Source organism: Callithrix jacchus, chromosome 6, assembly GCF_049354715.1.
Source record: "Callithrix jacchus isolate 240 chromosome 6, calJac240_pri, whole genome shotgun sequence".
NCBI lineage: Eukaryota > Metazoa > Chordata > Mammalia > Primates > Cebidae > Callithrix > Callithrix jacchus.
In genome coordinates this window covers 16,814,212-16,831,776 of record NC_133507.1, presented here as the reverse complement: position 1 = coordinate 16,831,776, position 17,565 = coordinate 16,814,212, and the positions used below count along the sequence as shown (strand labels likewise).

General features: G+C 37.0%; 1 long non-coding RNA gene across 4 annotated transcripts in view; it reads left to right on the top strand.

Annotated features, from left to right (window-relative positions):
* The window catches only part of LOC144582969 (uncharacterized), a 512,920-nt gene that overhangs the window by 245,003 nt on the left and 250,352 nt on the right, over nucleotides 1–17,565 (top strand). For all 4 annotated transcript variants that reach the window (XR_013536636.1, XR_013536637.1, XR_013536634.1 and 1 more), the window contains one exon: nucleotides 1,059–1,156. This is a non-coding gene — a long non-coding RNA (uncharacterized LOC144582969). The remainder of the gene's footprint in view (nucleotides 1–1,058; nucleotides 1,157–17,565) is intronic.

Here is a 17,565-nt window from a genome sequence, read left to right as displayed (position 1 = left end):
TTGGAAAATCCCAATGAGGACTCATGGGGAGTTTTTCCTTAGTCAGGCCAAATCAGATAAGTCAGTGGTCTCCAGAGAAGATGCTTAAGTCAAGAGGAAGCTTTTATTTTATTTTGTTTTGTTTTATTTTTCAATTAAAAGTTCAGGTATTCTAGGGATATGGATGCTTTCAAGAGATTCCAGTGAAAATACCTATTGATAGGCTCAAAATTCCATTTGGGAAATGCTATCCCAAGGTAATAGTGCCTGGTTAAGCCTTTTATGCTTAGAAATGGGATAAGTGTTTATTTTTTGTTTTAAATTTTAGCAACATCACAGTTTATATTGAGGGGGGGAAAATAGCTTGGAAATCATCCAGGTTCTCCACAAAAGGGAACCAGCTAAGCCAACTGTCTCACAAATGGTGCCTCCTTTAAACATATTAAAATGGTAATAGGTTTCAATTTCAATACATGTAAAGCTATAAGTCTTGAAATGAATTAACAAAACAGAAAATTATATGTCAACTAAATCACTGTAAATATTTTAAAACACTGTATGTACGTGTATTAAGAAAATAAAGAGGATTTGGAGAGAAGGGACAAACATACTTGCTAGATTCTCTGTCAATTATTTTTATACAGTTATTGAAAGGCTCTGTGAAGGTGATAATATCCCAATTTTACAGACAAAAAATTAATATAAAGAGCATTTAAACATAATTTCTTCAGGGACATTCAGCTGATAAGAGGTAGAGACAAGATTCAAGCAGAGGCCCTTTGACTCCTGAATTTATTGATCCATAACCCAATGAAATATAATTTAATGATATTGCTATTTTTTCTTGGGTTACCAGTTCACTGAAGTCTGAATGTGGTGCAATATCAGTAGGAAATGTTTGTTTTTTTCTATCTACTGCAGTCATGTTAAATCTCTCTTTTCCATCTCTTAATGATGGCAGTTCTGATAGGTCTCTATCATTAAAAAGTCCAGTCTAACCCAATTTCATCTAGTTTTAAACCCCAGCTTGATGCCCTCCTTAAATGTTTATTATTTCTATTTTATCTTATATCTACCAGGCTTCAGCACACAGAATTTGCAGCCCAAGGGAGAGTTCATGACTGGCCTGTAGGATGTTTTCTCCATTCTTCTGTCTTCTGGTTCCAGTTCCTGTGAGGTAAGCTTGGGAGCAGGGAGCGTGAGAGAGGAAAGAAACCTTCTGTAACCAGCATCCTATTGGTGATCCTATTTGGCTCTTTCAGCTTCTTTGTCAAATGATGCAGATATCCAAATGTTGGTTCTGTCAGGGGGTGCATGTGTGGGTTATCCATGGGACCATGGAGACATCCCTACTGTTAAGATGTCCTAATTGGGAGATCTGCCCTAGATTCACCTCCTGAAGCTCACCTATCTTCTCCCCCTGTCTCCTCAGCTTCTTCCCAAGGAGTCCACCTAATTGGCCCTAGTTGCTGTATTCCTTTGCCCTGTGTGGCAGCTTTCTTGGGTGGTATACCAGCAAGCTAGCTGAAGTCCAGCTGCTTCACAGGCGTTCATTTGGTCTGCTCACTGGAAACTCAGGCCTCCTTGCCATGGCAAACAGTGTGAGCCCAGGCATCCCTGGTGCCACACTTCCTTATTCTGCTGCCTCTCTCATATTCCTTTTGTGTTTCTGTTCAAATAGGTTGAAAGAAAAATTAGCAGGCTCACTACATAAGCACTATTCCTGTTAAAAATAAGAAGCAATTCTCCCTTTTCTGTATCACTAATCTAATTTCTATGAATTGTTCTTTTGGATATCCTCTGGCCTTTCTTGGCACGCTTGAAAGAAGCATCCACTCTCCTATGGCAGGGGGGGAAATGGGCACACTAACTCTCCCAGGCTAATGAGTCACATCTCCACTTCTTCCCTGCTACCTCCTCCCTCCCTAGTCTTAACTCAGAGTCAGACTTGAGAGGTGGTGGTCCTCAGTTATACTGACAGAGTGGAACAACCCGGCTCCCCACTCCCACCATCACTCACTTTAAATCCTGGAAGAGATTTCCGTCCTCTATAAACTTAGACCTCACTTTTAAGTGTAGAGTACTTGACTCTTGTATGTCTTAGCCTTGTATCCAGGTCCAAAATAATATAGCCCCCTCAGCTTCCAATTACATGTGTTAGGTCACCAAAGTGCAAAGTAATGCTTACAAAAGATGGCACAGGTCCAGTTATATGGTACATTAGCACTTTGGGGGGGTTCTGTGATATTCCCTGATGCCTAAAACATATACTATGAAAAATAGAAAATAGTAAATCAAAGTAATATAACTTATTGAAAATTATATATCTGAAATTGAATGAGGAAAGCTAAGAGAAACATAAAATTTGCTATAGATTAAGAAGTTAAGGTAAGTGAGAGTATGAATGGAGAAAAATAAATACTATCTTTGATTTTGTACCCAAATTAGCAGAAAGAGCTCTGATCTCCAGGTTGGGTAATATCAACAGGCTTTGCAATCAGTTGTATAAGTTATGCTAAAATCCTTCACTAATAGAGATTAAGAAACTTCAAATATCTGTTCCCTAACCCTGTTTATAGTTCTAAGTATTATTTAGAATTACCACAGTTTGGGGCAAACTCACTTTTCTAGGCAGGTTTAATTCACTATGTCCCCTTTGGAATATACCAACTAACTGGTCCAGTCACTAACCCTAAGCTTGTTGGCAATTTCCTGCTTAACAACTCAAGATACTGCCTTGAGTTGTTACTGAGTTTTTCTCTAGAATGTCTCTGTATCCTCTAGAAATTCTAGACAATTCTCTAGAATGTCTCTGTCTATGTATCTGATGAAATAATCTCTAAAGTGACCATGTTTGTTTTATATTTTTTTGTTTGGCAGAGGAGGGAAGAGTTCAAATGTTCTTACCTTGAGGGTTGTCTAAAAAGTTGACAAAAGCATGTGCTTGATCATCTGAATGACCAACGAATAACTAACCACCCACAATTCACTGTCCAAGCAAGTATGCCTGTGAAATTGTAATTTCATTGACAATTTCACAGGCGTACTTGCTTGGACAGTGAATTGTGGGTGGTTAGTTATTCGTTGGTCATTCATTGGCATCAGGAGTCCTCCAGTTATGCCACAGCAGAAATTAGCTAAATACATAAATAACAGATTTGTTCCAAGTGAAAGACAAATGATTTAATGGATGCTATGGAAAGGGTAGTTTTTCTATAGAAAAAATTATGAGAACATGAATGGCTTTATGGCTCAATGATATGGTAGGAATGATTAAAAAAATTTTACACAGTGGCCTTCAGCATAATATTCACATTGAAAACATAATATGAGTTTTAATAAAGTGACTCCATCCATCTCACTAAATTAGTATTGTTGATGAAATGTTATTCGTTTTTGTGGTTTTGCTTGAATTTAATTGGAAAATTTGATTTGGTTTTATAGTTTTATAAGTGCCATAAACTTCAGGTATTTGTACATAATTTCAGGTTTGCACATATTTAAGTACCCTTTGTGTTATACTATAACACAGGATTGCATATCACTCCTGAGGAATTTGACAATTTTTTAAAAAAGGAATGTGCAAAGCTATTTAGTTTTGAAAAACTGTTGCTCAGCCTTGAATGTTAGTCATTTGTTCATACAAATACATGCTTTTCTCAACACTGGCGTCCATTCTTAGAGATCAGAGATTGTATCTATTTTCTATATCTCTCAAAGCAGCTAACTGAGTATCTTAGACATATCCTGGCTTAATAAAATGTGTGGATGATTCTAATTGTTCTGATGTACTCTTTCTGAAAGGTTAAGCTCTCAGAACCTCTGTTTTTTAACATGTAACATGAGACTGATGCATTAATATTTAGCTTTTAAGTTTTCTGTATACTTCAACATTCTAAAGTTTTCAAGAGAAGCAGATTACATACATGCTAAGGATAAATCTGATTTTGAGAACTATTTTATGCAAAATTAAAGACTTATCTAGTGATTGTACCTTGTCTGAAGGAAGCATGGGTCCACATGTTCTGTTTTTTTAAAGAGAGCATTAAGTTATGAGGCTCCATGCTGATGACAATGAGATACGACTACATAAACTATAGTTTCTCTTGTGCCTTTTTCTTTATTCAAGGGAATGAGGCATTCTTTTTTCTTGAAGACAGGAAAAAATGGAAAGTGGTTGCATTTTCTTTTCTCCTTGTAAGTTTCCCAAAAGAGCCAATGGTCAGACCAATAGAGAAAGCAAATGTACTCTATAAATTGTAAGTGTAGTTAGGCAGATAAAATAAATCTCAGCCAAGAACAATATGATTATGGAAAACTTTGACACAAATAAAACCAGAAATCTCAGCAAAAGACTTGGGAGATACAGACTCACCAACATCTCAGCAGTTACCACAATCTGACACATGGGCTGTTTTTGAAATATGTATATTCTTGACCAAATTACTCAATTCCTGATTTATTTATCAAAAATACCCAACCCAGTTAATCTAGATGGTTGTTTTTCTTTCATTTGGACTTAATTCTTTTTATTTTAATTTTTTATTTCCATAGGTTTTTGGGAAACAAGTAGTATTTGGTTAGATGAGTAAGTCGTTTTAGTGGTAGTTTGTGAGATTTTGGGGCACCTATCACCCGAGCAGGGTACACTGAACCCAATTTGTAGTCTTTTATTCCTCATCATTGGGACTTTACTAATCAGAGAGCTCTGAGTTAAAATCACAGGTCCATGAACTTTAAGTGTGTTACCTTAGGCAATTTCCTAAACTTTACTTAAGATCAATTTCTCCATCTGTAAGACAAAGACATTGGTTTTCATATATATGATGTGGACTGTGAGGTTCTATATGTGAAGAACCTAGCTTTAGATTAGTAACCCAAGAAATGTAAGCTTTTGAAATTGCGAGAAATAGAGATCCACTGCTCCTTGAGTTCTAAAAGTGGTTCTTTATTCTGGTGAAGCATTAAAATTATCATGTGAAGTTGGAAACACAAATGCCAGTAGGCTCCCCCCTCATACAGAGAATCTGAGGTAGCGCTCAGGAATATATATTTTAAGAAAACCATTCATCATGTTCAAGATTCACTATCCTGGCTGGTAGGGTCAATGTGCTGCTTATGTCTGGGAACCTTAATCCCTGGAAAAGGGTCTAGGATAAAAAAAGTACTCAGTGGAAGTGTGTTAAATAAATTTTAAACAAATCTCCTGTATCATCTAAATGAACAGTTGTGTTGATTCTGGTGTTATTCAAACTGACCATTCAGAAGATAGATTATTGCACTAATTATGGCTGGTCCAATTAGAGAAAAGCAACACACTGTTTAAACTAAAATTGATTTGGCCATACTGTATAGTATGGTACAGAGTAAGCTTCTGTTCTTATAAAAGCTGCAACTTAGAGTCTATCTTTTCTTAGATACTTCAAACAGGCCTATTATGAGGTGTGTCATGATTGTCATTTACATTTGTGCAGGGCAAGGTTTGTTAAAATCTTTTTGCTATTGCTGTGCGGAAAGTATTGTGTGTAAAACCTGGATTGATGACATGAGGTAATGTTCTTATCTCCCCCATCCATTTCTTCTTCCCACATTGCCTGGTATGCAAGCTTTGAATAATGAATAGTGACTTGTAGTAGCAATACTACATTTTAAACGGATGTTCAAAATGGCTGGGCTTCCAGAAGACCTGAGAACTGCAGCCATTGATGCTTAAATCCTCTATCTAGTCGCTGACTTTATCCTCTGTGGAAATTTTAGATATTTCAGCCAAAGTCCTGTCCTTGTTGGGGAGTGAGAAATTTAAGAATAAATAATCAAGTATTAAAAAGACTAGAAAAATAAAAGAAAATAGAAATTAATATTTATGAGCTCTCCAGAGGAGAATTTTTAGCTTTCAAGCAATGAAAGAACTCACACAGATTTGACTACAAAATATAAGCAAATAAATCTAAATTAAAGGCCATAAAGAAAACTGGGGAAAATATTCACTGAATATATTGCACAAAGGGTGAATATTTTATATTTATAAAGATTATGCAAATTGCTGTGAGACCTATAATTAAATAAGCAAATGATTGTATTGATTAATTCATAAAAGAAGAAAATTTAACAGATTAATATATATCATATCAAAAAACAAAAGTACAAAGTAAATCAGATTCCATTTTCTTCTATGAAATTAACAAAACATAAAATTTTAAAAAATGGTAAGGTCCTCTGAAAGAGGTAAATGAACGTATATAATGCTTGTGAGAGGATTAATTTATGTAAGTGTTACATAGAAAAAAGTTTGTCAATGTTGATCAAGAAATGTAAAATACATCATACCTACTGACCTAATAGTCCTACTTGTGAAAGTGATCATAATGAAAGAAGGGAGAAGGAGAGAGAAAGAAAAATAAAGATGAAAACAAGAAATCAAACTCATAGGTTTAAGAGAATATATATTAATTGCCATACAACTTATTGTATGAATATTTGAAAACAGGTTAAAAGTCTGAAATTGGGGAATGTCAGGTTGATTATGATTCATTTATCCAATGAACTATTAGGTAGCTGTTAAAAATGCAGTAACTTATAACAACATAAAGCATTACACTGTTATAGAAAACACAAAATGATTATCATTTGTGTACAAAACAATCATGATTAAATTTGTCCACCTCCTGAAAAATGCAAAAGAAAGGCAAAAATCTTTGCAAAGAAGAGTTACATGATACAGTATCGCATGAACTGGTTTGCAATTGAGTGATTTTTTGCTGCATTTTGTAGTATCTCCTTTGGTGCATTATTTGCATTGAATCTAATTACCATGTATAATGGAAAAATACCATTCTCAAAGGACTGCCCACTAGCCCTTGCTATCCCTATAATCAGAATCCATCCTGCTACTTTCAGAGATTTGAGAGATACCAGATGGACATTACTCTTTTCATTAAACTACTATAGAGATGTAGAGATGCAAAGATCCTTATAAGAACTTCTAGCTCATTTTCATCGAAAAATAAAAAGATACATTATTGGGTTGAGAACAAATGATTGTAGTGACATTGGCTAGAAAAAAAAGGAAAATATAAAAATTAATATTTAGTTCTCTAGAATAAATTCTCTAGGTTTTCAAGCAATAGAAATTTTAAAAAGAGTTGGCTTCAAATATTTGAAAAGTTAAGCAGATATAACCAAAATTAAAAGATATTTTTATTTTATTTTTTATTTTTATTTATTTATTTTTGCATTTTAGGTTTTGGGGTACATGTGCAGAACATGCAAGATAGTTGCATAGGTACACACATGGCAGTGTGTTCTGCTGCCTTCCTCCCCTTCACCCACATTTGGCATTTCTCCCCAGGCTATCCGTCCCCAGCTCCCCACCCCTCGCTGTCCCTCCCCTTCCCCATGTCCATGTGTTCTCATTTTTCCTCATCCGCCTATGAGTGAGAATACGCGGTATTGCATTTTCTGTTCATGTGTCAGTTTGCTGAGAATGATGTTCTCCAGATTCATCCATGTTTCTACAAACGACACAAACTCATTTCTGATTGCTGCATAATATTCCATGGTGTATATGTGCCACATTTTCCCAGTCCAGTCTATCATCGATGGGCATTTGGGTTGGTTCCAGGTCTTTGCCATTGTAAACAGTGCTGCAATGAACATTCGTGTGCATGTGTCCTTACAGTAGAACGATTTATAGTCCTTTGGATATATACCCAGTAATGGGATTGCTGGGTCAAATGGAATTTCTATTTCTAAGGCCTTGAGGAATCGCCACACTGTCTTCCACAATGGTTGAACTAATTTACACTCCCATCAGCAGTGTAAAAGTGTTCCTATTTCTCCACATCCTCTCCAGCATCTGTTGTCTCCAGATTTTTTAATGATCGCCAATCTAACTGGCATGAGATGGTATCTCAGTGTGGTTTTGATTTGCATCTCTCTAATGACCAGTAATGATGGGCATTTTTTCATATGTTTGTTGGTCTCATGTATGTCTTTTGTAAAGTGTCTGTTCATATCCTTTGCCCATTTCTGAAGATATTTTTAAAAGAATTAAAATTCTTTTAAATTCTTTTTTTAAAAAATGTTAAGAATTGGCTTAAAATATTTGTAGGTAAGCAGATACAACTAAAATTAAAAGATAAACAACAAATAGAAAATATTACAGAGTGAATGTGAGTCTCCCTAAAGTTGGCTGTTCCTAATATTATTTTGCTTATTTGCTTTTGGGTAGAATTTCTCTGGGAGGGATTCAGATGGAGCCTGAGTACAGTTTACCTTCTCAGAGAACATTCAGGCACCAGATCTATTGCCCTTTGATATAAGTTCCCAATATGTCTGCCCAGGTTTTGAATGAAGTTGGGTATTTTTCTCAATGCCAAGCCTCCAGATTTCGCTTGAGTTGAACTTTGTATAACTATGATTGTATGCATACACATTACTATTATTGTATTAATGTTAATGTTACATCTATAAAACATGGAACTCAGTTTACATGGCCCTTGGAAAACACCTCTGAGAATGGTCCCTATGGTGGCAAGCCTGTAATATTCTTTTACATTAGATCTTTAGGATGGTTTAATTATGGAGCAACAAAAAAACTGAAAAACATAGAGGTTAAATGTATTTATTTTAACATTTTTAAATTTCAATCATTTTAGGGATACAAGTGGTTTTTGGCTATATGGCTAATTTGTATAGCGGTGGTGTCTGGGATTTTGGTACACCCATAACCCAAACTGTGTACATTGTTCCCATTAGATAGTTTTTCATCTTTCACCCCTCCTCCCAACCTTTCACCTTCTGAGTCTCTAGTGTCCATTATACCACCCTATGCCTCTGTGTACCAACGGCTTAGCTCACACTTAGAAAAGAGGACATGCAGTATTTGGTTTTTATTGTTATTATTATTTTGAGATGGAGTCTCACTCTGTTGCCTGGGCTGGAATGCAGTGGTGTGATCTCAGCTGACTGCAGCCTCTGCTTCCCACGTACAAGCAATTCTCCCGCCTCAGCCTCCCGAGTAGCTGAGAGTGCAAGAATATGCCACCACATCTGGCTAATTTTTGTATTTTTAGTAGTGATGGGGTTTTGCCATGTTGGCCAGGCTGGTCTTGAACTCCTCACCTCAGATGATCTGCCCACCTCGGCCTCCCAAAGTGCTAGGATTGCAGGCATGAGCCGTCTCAATTCCTGAGTTACTTCACTTAGGGTAGTGGCCTCCAGTTCCATCCAAGTTGCTGCAAAGACATTATTTTATTCTTTTGTATGTCTGTGTCGCATACCATGGTATATATGCACCACATTTCCTTTACACACTCATCTGATTGGTATTTTTGTTGATGCCTCATCTTCACAATTGTGAAGTGTCTATGAGAAACAAACGTGCAGTTATCTTTTGATATAGTGACTTCTTTTCTTTTGTGTAGATACGCAGTACTGGGACTGCTGGATCAAACAGTACTTCTAGTTACTTTTTAAATTAATCAATTTATTTATTTTACTTTATTTTTTTATTATACTTTAGGTTCTGGGGTACATGTGCAGATCATGCAGGGTTGTTGCATAGGTACATACATGGCAAGGTGGTTTGCTGCCTCCATCCCCCCATCACCTATATCTGGCATTTCTCCCCATGTTATCCCTCCCCAACCTGCCCACCCCACACTGTGCCTCCCCTAGCCCCCACCAACAGATCCCAGTGTGTGATGCTCCCCTTCCTGTGTCCATGTGTTCTCATTATTCAGCACCCACCTATGAGTGAGAACATGCAATGTTTGATGGTCTGTTCTTGTGTCACTTTGCTGAGAATGATGGTTTCCAGATTCATCCATGTCCCTATAAAGGACATGAACTCATCGTTTTTTATGGCTGCATAGTATTCCATGTATATGTGCCATATTTTCCTTGTCCAGTCTATCATCGATGGGCATTTGGGTTGGTTCCATGTCTTTGCTATTGTAAACACTGCCACAGTGAACATACCTGTGCATGTGTCTTTGTAATACAATTATTTATAATCCTTTGGGTGTATATCCAGTAATGGAATTCCTGGGTCAAATGGAATTTCTATTTCTAGATCCTTGAGGAATCGCCACACTGTCTTCCACAATGGCTGAACTAATTTACACTCCCAACAGTGTAAAAGTGTTCCTATTTCTCTATATCCTCTCCAGCATGTTGTCTCTAAATTTTTTAACGATTGCCATTCTAACTGGCGTGACATGGTATCTCAATGTAGTTTTGATTTGCATTTCTCTAATGACCAGTGATGATGAGCATTGTTTCATATGTGTTGACCTCATACATGTCTTCTTTTGAAAAGCGTCTGTTTATATCTTTCACCAACTTTTTAATGGGTTTGTTTTTTTCCTGTAAATCTGTTTTAGTTTTTTGTAGATTCTAGATATTAGCCCTTTGTCAGATGGGTAGATTGCAAACATTTTTTCCCATTCTGTTGGTTGTTTATTCACTCTAATGATTGTTTCTTTTGCTATGCAGAAGCTCTGGAGTTTAATTAGATCCCATTTGTCTATTGCCAGTGCTTTTGGTGTTTTAGTCATGAAGTCCTCATCTATGCCTATGTCCTGACTGGTTTTACCTAGGTTTTCTTCTAGAGGTTTTATGGTGTTAGGCCTTATGTTTAAGTCTTTAATCCATCTGGAGTTAATTTTAGTGTAAGGTGTCAGGAGGTTCAGTTTCTGCTTTCTACACATGGCTAGCCAGTTTTCCCAACACCATTGATTAAACAGGGACTCCTTTCCCCATTGCTTGTTTTTGTGAGGTTTGTCAAAGATCAGATGGTTGTAGATGTGTGGCATTGCCTCCAAGGCTTCTGTTTTGTTCCATTGGTCTCTATCTCTGTTTTGGTACCAGTACCATGCTGTTTTGATTACTGTAACCTTGTAGTATAGTTTGAAGTCAGGTAGCATGATGCCTCCAGTTTTGTTCTTTTTTCTTAGGATTGTCTTGGGTATGCAGGCTCTCTTTTGGTTCCAGATGAATTTTAAGGTGTTTTTTCCCAGTTCTGTGAAGAAGGTCAATAATATCTTGATGAGGATAGCATTGAATCTATAAATTACTTCGGGCAGTATGTCCATTTTCATGATATTGATTCTTCCTAACCCTGAGCATGGAATGTTTTTCCATCTGTTTGTGTTCTCTCTTATTTCCTCAAGCAGTTGTTTGTAGTTCTTCTTAAAGAAGTCCTTTGCATCCTTTATTAGTGGTATTCCTAGGTATTTTATTCTCTTTGTAGCAATTGTGAATGGGAGTTTGCTCTTGATTTGGCTCTCTGTTTGTCTGTTATTGGTGTATAGGAATGCTTGTGATTTCTGCACATTGATTTTGTATCCTGAGACTTTGTTGAAGTTGCTTATCAGTTTAGGGAGATTTTGGGCTGAGATAATGGGGTCTTATAAATATATGATCATGTCAACTGCAAATAGGGACAATTTGACTTACTCCTTTCCTAACTTAATACCATTTATTTCTTTTTCTTTCTAGCCTGATTTTTTCTAGCCTGATTACTCTGGCTAGAACTTCCAATACTATATTGTATAGGAGTGGTGAGAAAGGGCATCCTTGTCCAGTGCCAGATTTCAAAGGGAATGCTTCCAGGTTTTACCCATTCAGTATGATATCGGCTATGGGTTTGTCATAAATAGCTTTTATTATTTTGAGATACGTTCCATCGATACCTAGTTTATTGAGAGGTTTTAGCATAAAGCGCTGTTGAACTTTGTCAAAGGCCTTCTCTGCATCTGTTGAGGTAATCATGTGGTTTTTGTCTTTGGTTGTGTTCATGTGGTGGATTATGTTTATAGACTTGTGTGTGTTGAACCAGCCTTGCATCCTCGGGATGAATCCTACTTGATCGTGATGGATAAGCTTTTTAATGTGCAGCTGCAATCAGTTTGCCAGTATTTTATTGAAGATTTTTGCATTGATGTTTATCATGGATATTGGCCTGACATTTTCTTTTTTGGTTGAGTCTCTGCTGGGTTTTAGTATCAGGATGATGTTGGTCTCATAAAATGATTTGGGAAGGATTCTTTCTTTTTAGATTGTTCAGAATAGTTTCAGAAGGAGTGGTACCAGCTCCTCTTTGTATGTCTGGTAGAATTCAGCCATGAAGCCATCTGGACCTGGACTTTTTTCAGTTGGTAGGCTATTAATTGCTTCCTCAACTTCAACCCTTGTTATTGGTCTATTCAGGGTTTCGACTTCTTCCTGGTTTAGACTTGGGAGGTTGCAAGTGTCCAGGAATTTATCCATTTCTTCCAGGTTTACTGGTTTGTGTGCATAGAGTTGTTTGTAGTAATCTCTGATGGTAGTTTGTATTTCTGTGGAGTTGTTGGTGATATCCCCTTTATCGTTTTTAATTGCATCTATTTGATTCTTCTCTCTTTTTTATTAATCTGGCTAGTTATTCTAAAAGGAATTAAGTTCTTAATTTAGTTCTCAGTTTGGTCATTGTTGGTGTATATAAGTGCTACTGATTTGTGTACATTGATTTTGTAACCTGAGACTTCAGTGAACTCATTTACAAGGTCTAGGAGTCTATTGTAGGCTTAGGGTTTTCTAGTTATACAATGATATCATCAGCATACACAGATAGTTTGACTTCCTCTTTTCCAATTTGGCTGTCCTTTACTTCTTTCTCTTGCCTGACTGTTCTGGCTAGGACTTCCAAGATTATATGTAGTTTAACAATCTTATTTTGCAGATTGAGAAAGTGAAAAGTGAGGTGTATGATTGACTCACACAAATACCAGAACACAAAGACACAGATATACCTAGAAGCTGAATCTCTCACTTCCCAGATGGCTGCTTTTTAATTTGGTTAATTTTTTATTATCAAGAATAAATAAATAAATAAAATTGACCACGTTTCTTTTAACGTTTTTCCTACCCAAGTTGGTGTCTGCTGCAGTAGATATCTGAGTCAATAGTTGCAAACATTCCATATAAGAGCCCATTTTGGAAGAGAGATTAACAAATGTTTGACAATGATCAACTTATATCTTTTGCAATATGCACAAAAAATAGTGAGCCAAGAATAAGAGTTAATGATTATGCATTTATTTTTTTGTTTATTGGGCCTATATTTTTGAGTGCCATGTGCTGAATAAATGTGTCTTAGACAATATAGGATTAATATGAACATAATGCTGGCACTAATCTTGACTTCTGTGTAAATGGTTTTGTTTTCAGTAATTTAGTCAAACAATATTCCTCAGAATTTGGCATAAATAACCCTGGTGTTGTGTGAGATAACTTCAGGTAGCACTTTTTAATTTGTATAGTAATGTATTTACTTTATTATGTATGACATTATAACTAGCATATTGAGCCTTATTTCATGGGTAGTGTTGCTTAGGATATAAAGTAATATTTTAAGTAATTTACATTACAGGTAGACATGATGAAAATTGGAAAGCAATAGGAGAATTACTTTAGTTTGGGAAACAATAATTTAAGAAGTTCCCGCACTACAGGAATAATACTTTGCAGAGAGTAGAGAAATATTTTGGAAAATATGTGCTTGCAGGTTTAGAATTTAATTGTAGGCCCGCATAAAGCAGCAACACATTTATTAAATAGTCTTTGAAGCATTTGTCATCTTAATGGATAAAGAAATATAACCCCTGATTCAGTCTTCAACCATTGAGAGGTGGACAAAGCCAAAATGTCCATCATACTGTGTTGATGGGATTTGCCATAGCAACAGAGCTAATGTTTTTCATAATTTAGTCATTATAAATGGCACTTTTCTTTGGTTTGTGTGCTGGAGATTAAAATGTGCAAAGAAACTACAATATAATACTCTCCACTTTCTTGATACTTTACACTCAAACATGTCTATTTTAAAATTGTTGTCTCATTAATCTTTCCAGAACTCTTCCAAAAGTGGGTGGATGGATGTGGCACTGGTATTCTGCAGGGAATTGGAAGGACTCATGAGCTGTCTTTCAAGGGATTCATGAGTATAGAGAAGAAAGGCAATCTTGTAATTCACCTCTCATGTTCAGATCATTGTCTGTTGATGCTGAACTCACTTAGAAGTCAGGGTAGAGAGATTGGTCAAGGCAACGTGTCAGAGAAACAGCCACATATCCTGAGATTCTGAGAGTCCACATTCTTATGGACACAAGGGAAAACTTCAGAGAAGTCCTTTAGGGGCATACTGTGGCCTTACTGACCAAAATATCAAAATGATAATTATATAGCGACTTGTAGAATAAAGAGTGCCATAGTTGTTGACATTACTAAGTAAACACAGAATAGATTCTTAAGCGTTGAGATGAAAGGGAGTTTTGGTAGGCACTATGATTGAAAGTTATTTTTTTTTTCTTTGATTTCCAAGCCGTCACAAAAATGTATAGATGGTGAAGGGGGTGTATAGAATTCTAAGAGAGTGAATATTTCATAGCAATGAGGTTGTCCTTTCAGGAATATTTATTGAGAACATTCTTTTGCTTTATGATCAACCATGCTGCTTTTATTGTGGCTTTTATGAAGACACTGTTCTGGAATAAATACTGAGTATGGAATACATACTACTCACAGTCAGTTTGGTACCTTGTTTGGGAGATTCATTTACTATGCTATTTAAATGTTTACCTGCAGATCATGCTGCCTCACATTCATTCATAGAAGTTTAAGGAAATTTCAGGTGAACAGCCTGAGTTTAGCTGGTGAACTCAAACCTTCCATTTCCTTAACTGCATTGTAATCACGTTTTTATTTATGAATGGTTTCAATACAATTTATAACTGCTTACTTTCTTTTAATCTTTGGCATTCATTTTCTTGGGAGATTAATTCCATACTTCACGAAATAAAATAACTGTTGAATTAAAATTTAGGTGTCTTGGCCAAATGTGGTGGCTCATGCCTGTAATCCCAGCACTTTCGGAGGCCAAGGTGGGTGAATCACTTAAACTCAGGAGTTTGAGACTAGCCTGACCAACATGGTGAAATCCTATCTCTAGTAAAAATATGTAAATTAGCCAGGCATGTTGTCACATACCTGTAGTCCCAGCTACTAAGGGTGAAGAGGGGAATTAAATAATAACAATAATAGTAAAAACAAAACCTTATAATTTATAGTTGCTAATAATAAATTTTGCTGTGCTGTGTGCTGTTTAATATAAAACCTAACCCCCAGCTCTGCTTAAAAGTAACTAACTCCTTGTAAAACCTACCTTCTCTATTCTACCCACATTCTCAGCAAAGTTCCCAGGCATCTCAAGACTCCTGTTTTTCTTGTTGACCAGCTGCAAGGTCACAGGGCAAGATAACACCCAAAGAATGTACAATGCCTTTCTCAAAATGCTATTTTTCAAATGTAACTTACATCACAAGACATGTTACAGATTAATTAACTATTCTTTGTTCTGGCTTCTGTAAACCTGTTAGCTGCTTCATCATCCTGGGTGTATAAAAAGGACCTCATTTTCTTTCCCCGAAGCTCAGTCTTGGGATGCTAATCCGCTGAGCCAGTGGCCCACCTTAATAAAATCCTCCTGTTTCATCTATCGGTCTCTCTGGTCTTCTGGATATTCTGAAACAAGGAGGCTGAGGCAGGAGAACCAGTTGACCCCAGGGTGCAGAGGTTGTAGTGAGCTGGGATTGTGCCACTGCACTTCAGTCTGGGTGACAGAGCAAGACTCTGTCTCAAAAAAAAAAGGCCGGGTGCTGTGGCTCAAGCCTGTAATCCCAGCACTTTGCGAGGCCGAGGCAGGTGGATCACGAGGTCAGGAGATCGAGACCATCCTGGTCAACATGGTGAAACCCCGTCTCTACTAAAAATACAAAAAATTATGTGGCGTGCGCCTGTAATCCCAGCTACTCAGGAGGCTGAGGCAGGAGAATTGCCTGAACACAGGAGGTGGAGGTTGCAGTGAGCTGAGATCGTGCCATTGCACTCCAGCCTGGGTAACAAGATTGAAACTCCGTCTCAAAAAAAAAAAGTCAAACTCTTAATACTTAACAGGGAGGACTTTGATTTCAGGACTGCCACAGTCAAACATTTTTTTTCTTCAGAAGAGCCAGAAAACATTCAGTTGTTTTTGAGCTTAGAGCTACACAAGCTAAGATCCACCATTGGTTACAACTTCTTATCGTATCTGACCCATTACAACCACATGTATGTTCATCCTAGTTCAGTGCAATTCCCACATACTCATTGAGATCTGTCATAAAGAAGTTCCCTTGCTAAATTATTTTTTTATGGGGGTAGAATATGAAAAATACCATCTAAATATGAAAGCTACAGTTTCTTCCATCAAGAAGTTTATAGTCTATCAGATCAGACATTTATTTATTTATTTTTTTGAGACGGAGTTTCGCTCTTGTTACCCAGGCTGGAGTGCAATGGCGCGATCTCACCTCACTACAACCTCCGCCTCCTGGGTTCAGGTAATTCTCCTGCCTCAGCCTTCTGAGTAGCTGGGATTACAGGCATGCGCCACCATGCCCAGCTAATTTTTTGTATTTTTAGTAGAGACAGGGTTTCACCATGTTGACCAGGATGGTCTCGATCTCTTGACCTTGTGATCCATCCGCCTCAGCCTCCCAAAGTACTGGGATTACAGGTGTGAGCTTCATTAATGCATTCATTAATTAAAAAAACATTGTGTATCAGCCATGTGCCTGTGCTAAGTTTGTTTTTGCTTTTGTCAAGCGTAATTTTTCTTTTTCCCTAGACATAAGCCTCAGGAAAATAAGATATGCATACCAATTACTAAATTACAGGGTCTAACTACATAAATGCTGTGGAATTGACTGAAAGAGTTGTAACATTACAGAGAAGAGAAATATGATTTCAAACTTGGGAAGGAAGAAAGAATTCCATGAGTTTGGCTTCATTTGAGATTTCTTTAACCCGTGAGTAGAGAATACTATTAAAAACAACGGTAGGAATAGGAGGGAGAGACCAGGCTTTGGAGAATGCGGAGATAAGATCAGGCTCTAGAAGTATGAGAAGCATGAGTGGGCATAGAGGAAAGAAGGGCTTTAATTATCATCCTAAAGAATTTGACCTTCACTGTGTAGGAAACTACGAAATGGCAATATCAGTGTTTCTATCCCAGAGACTAAACAGACTTGTCCCCAACCCCCTTTCTCACTTCTGATCCCCTTTTCTCCTTTACCTGCCGTAAGTTCATTTACATTAAAATGCAGTTGAGAAATATGAGATGCCCGCATTTTGATTCTCTGAGGAGGGCACATTGGCACAGGTGCTCTTTGGAGAGCTGCACCGGCTAAGCGTGTTGCAGAGGTGATACGATTAAAGCATCTCACGATCCCGCCCTTTGCTGTCAAAAACAATTAATGTGGATTACATATATTTGAAAGAAGAATTTCTTTCATTTCAAACTCTGGAGCACCTCCAGAGAGGATTAAGTAGGAAAATGAATGGTCTCATTTTCATAAATTAGGGAAATCCGAATAATATTTTGTGTTTGGAAAAGCTTGCCCAGACTCTTCCCAGTACATTGGTGCCATATGCCTCTTCAGCTAAGCGTGACCAGGAAGTGAGAATTCCATATGAGACAGTAGTTACAGAAGCAAAAGACCCCAT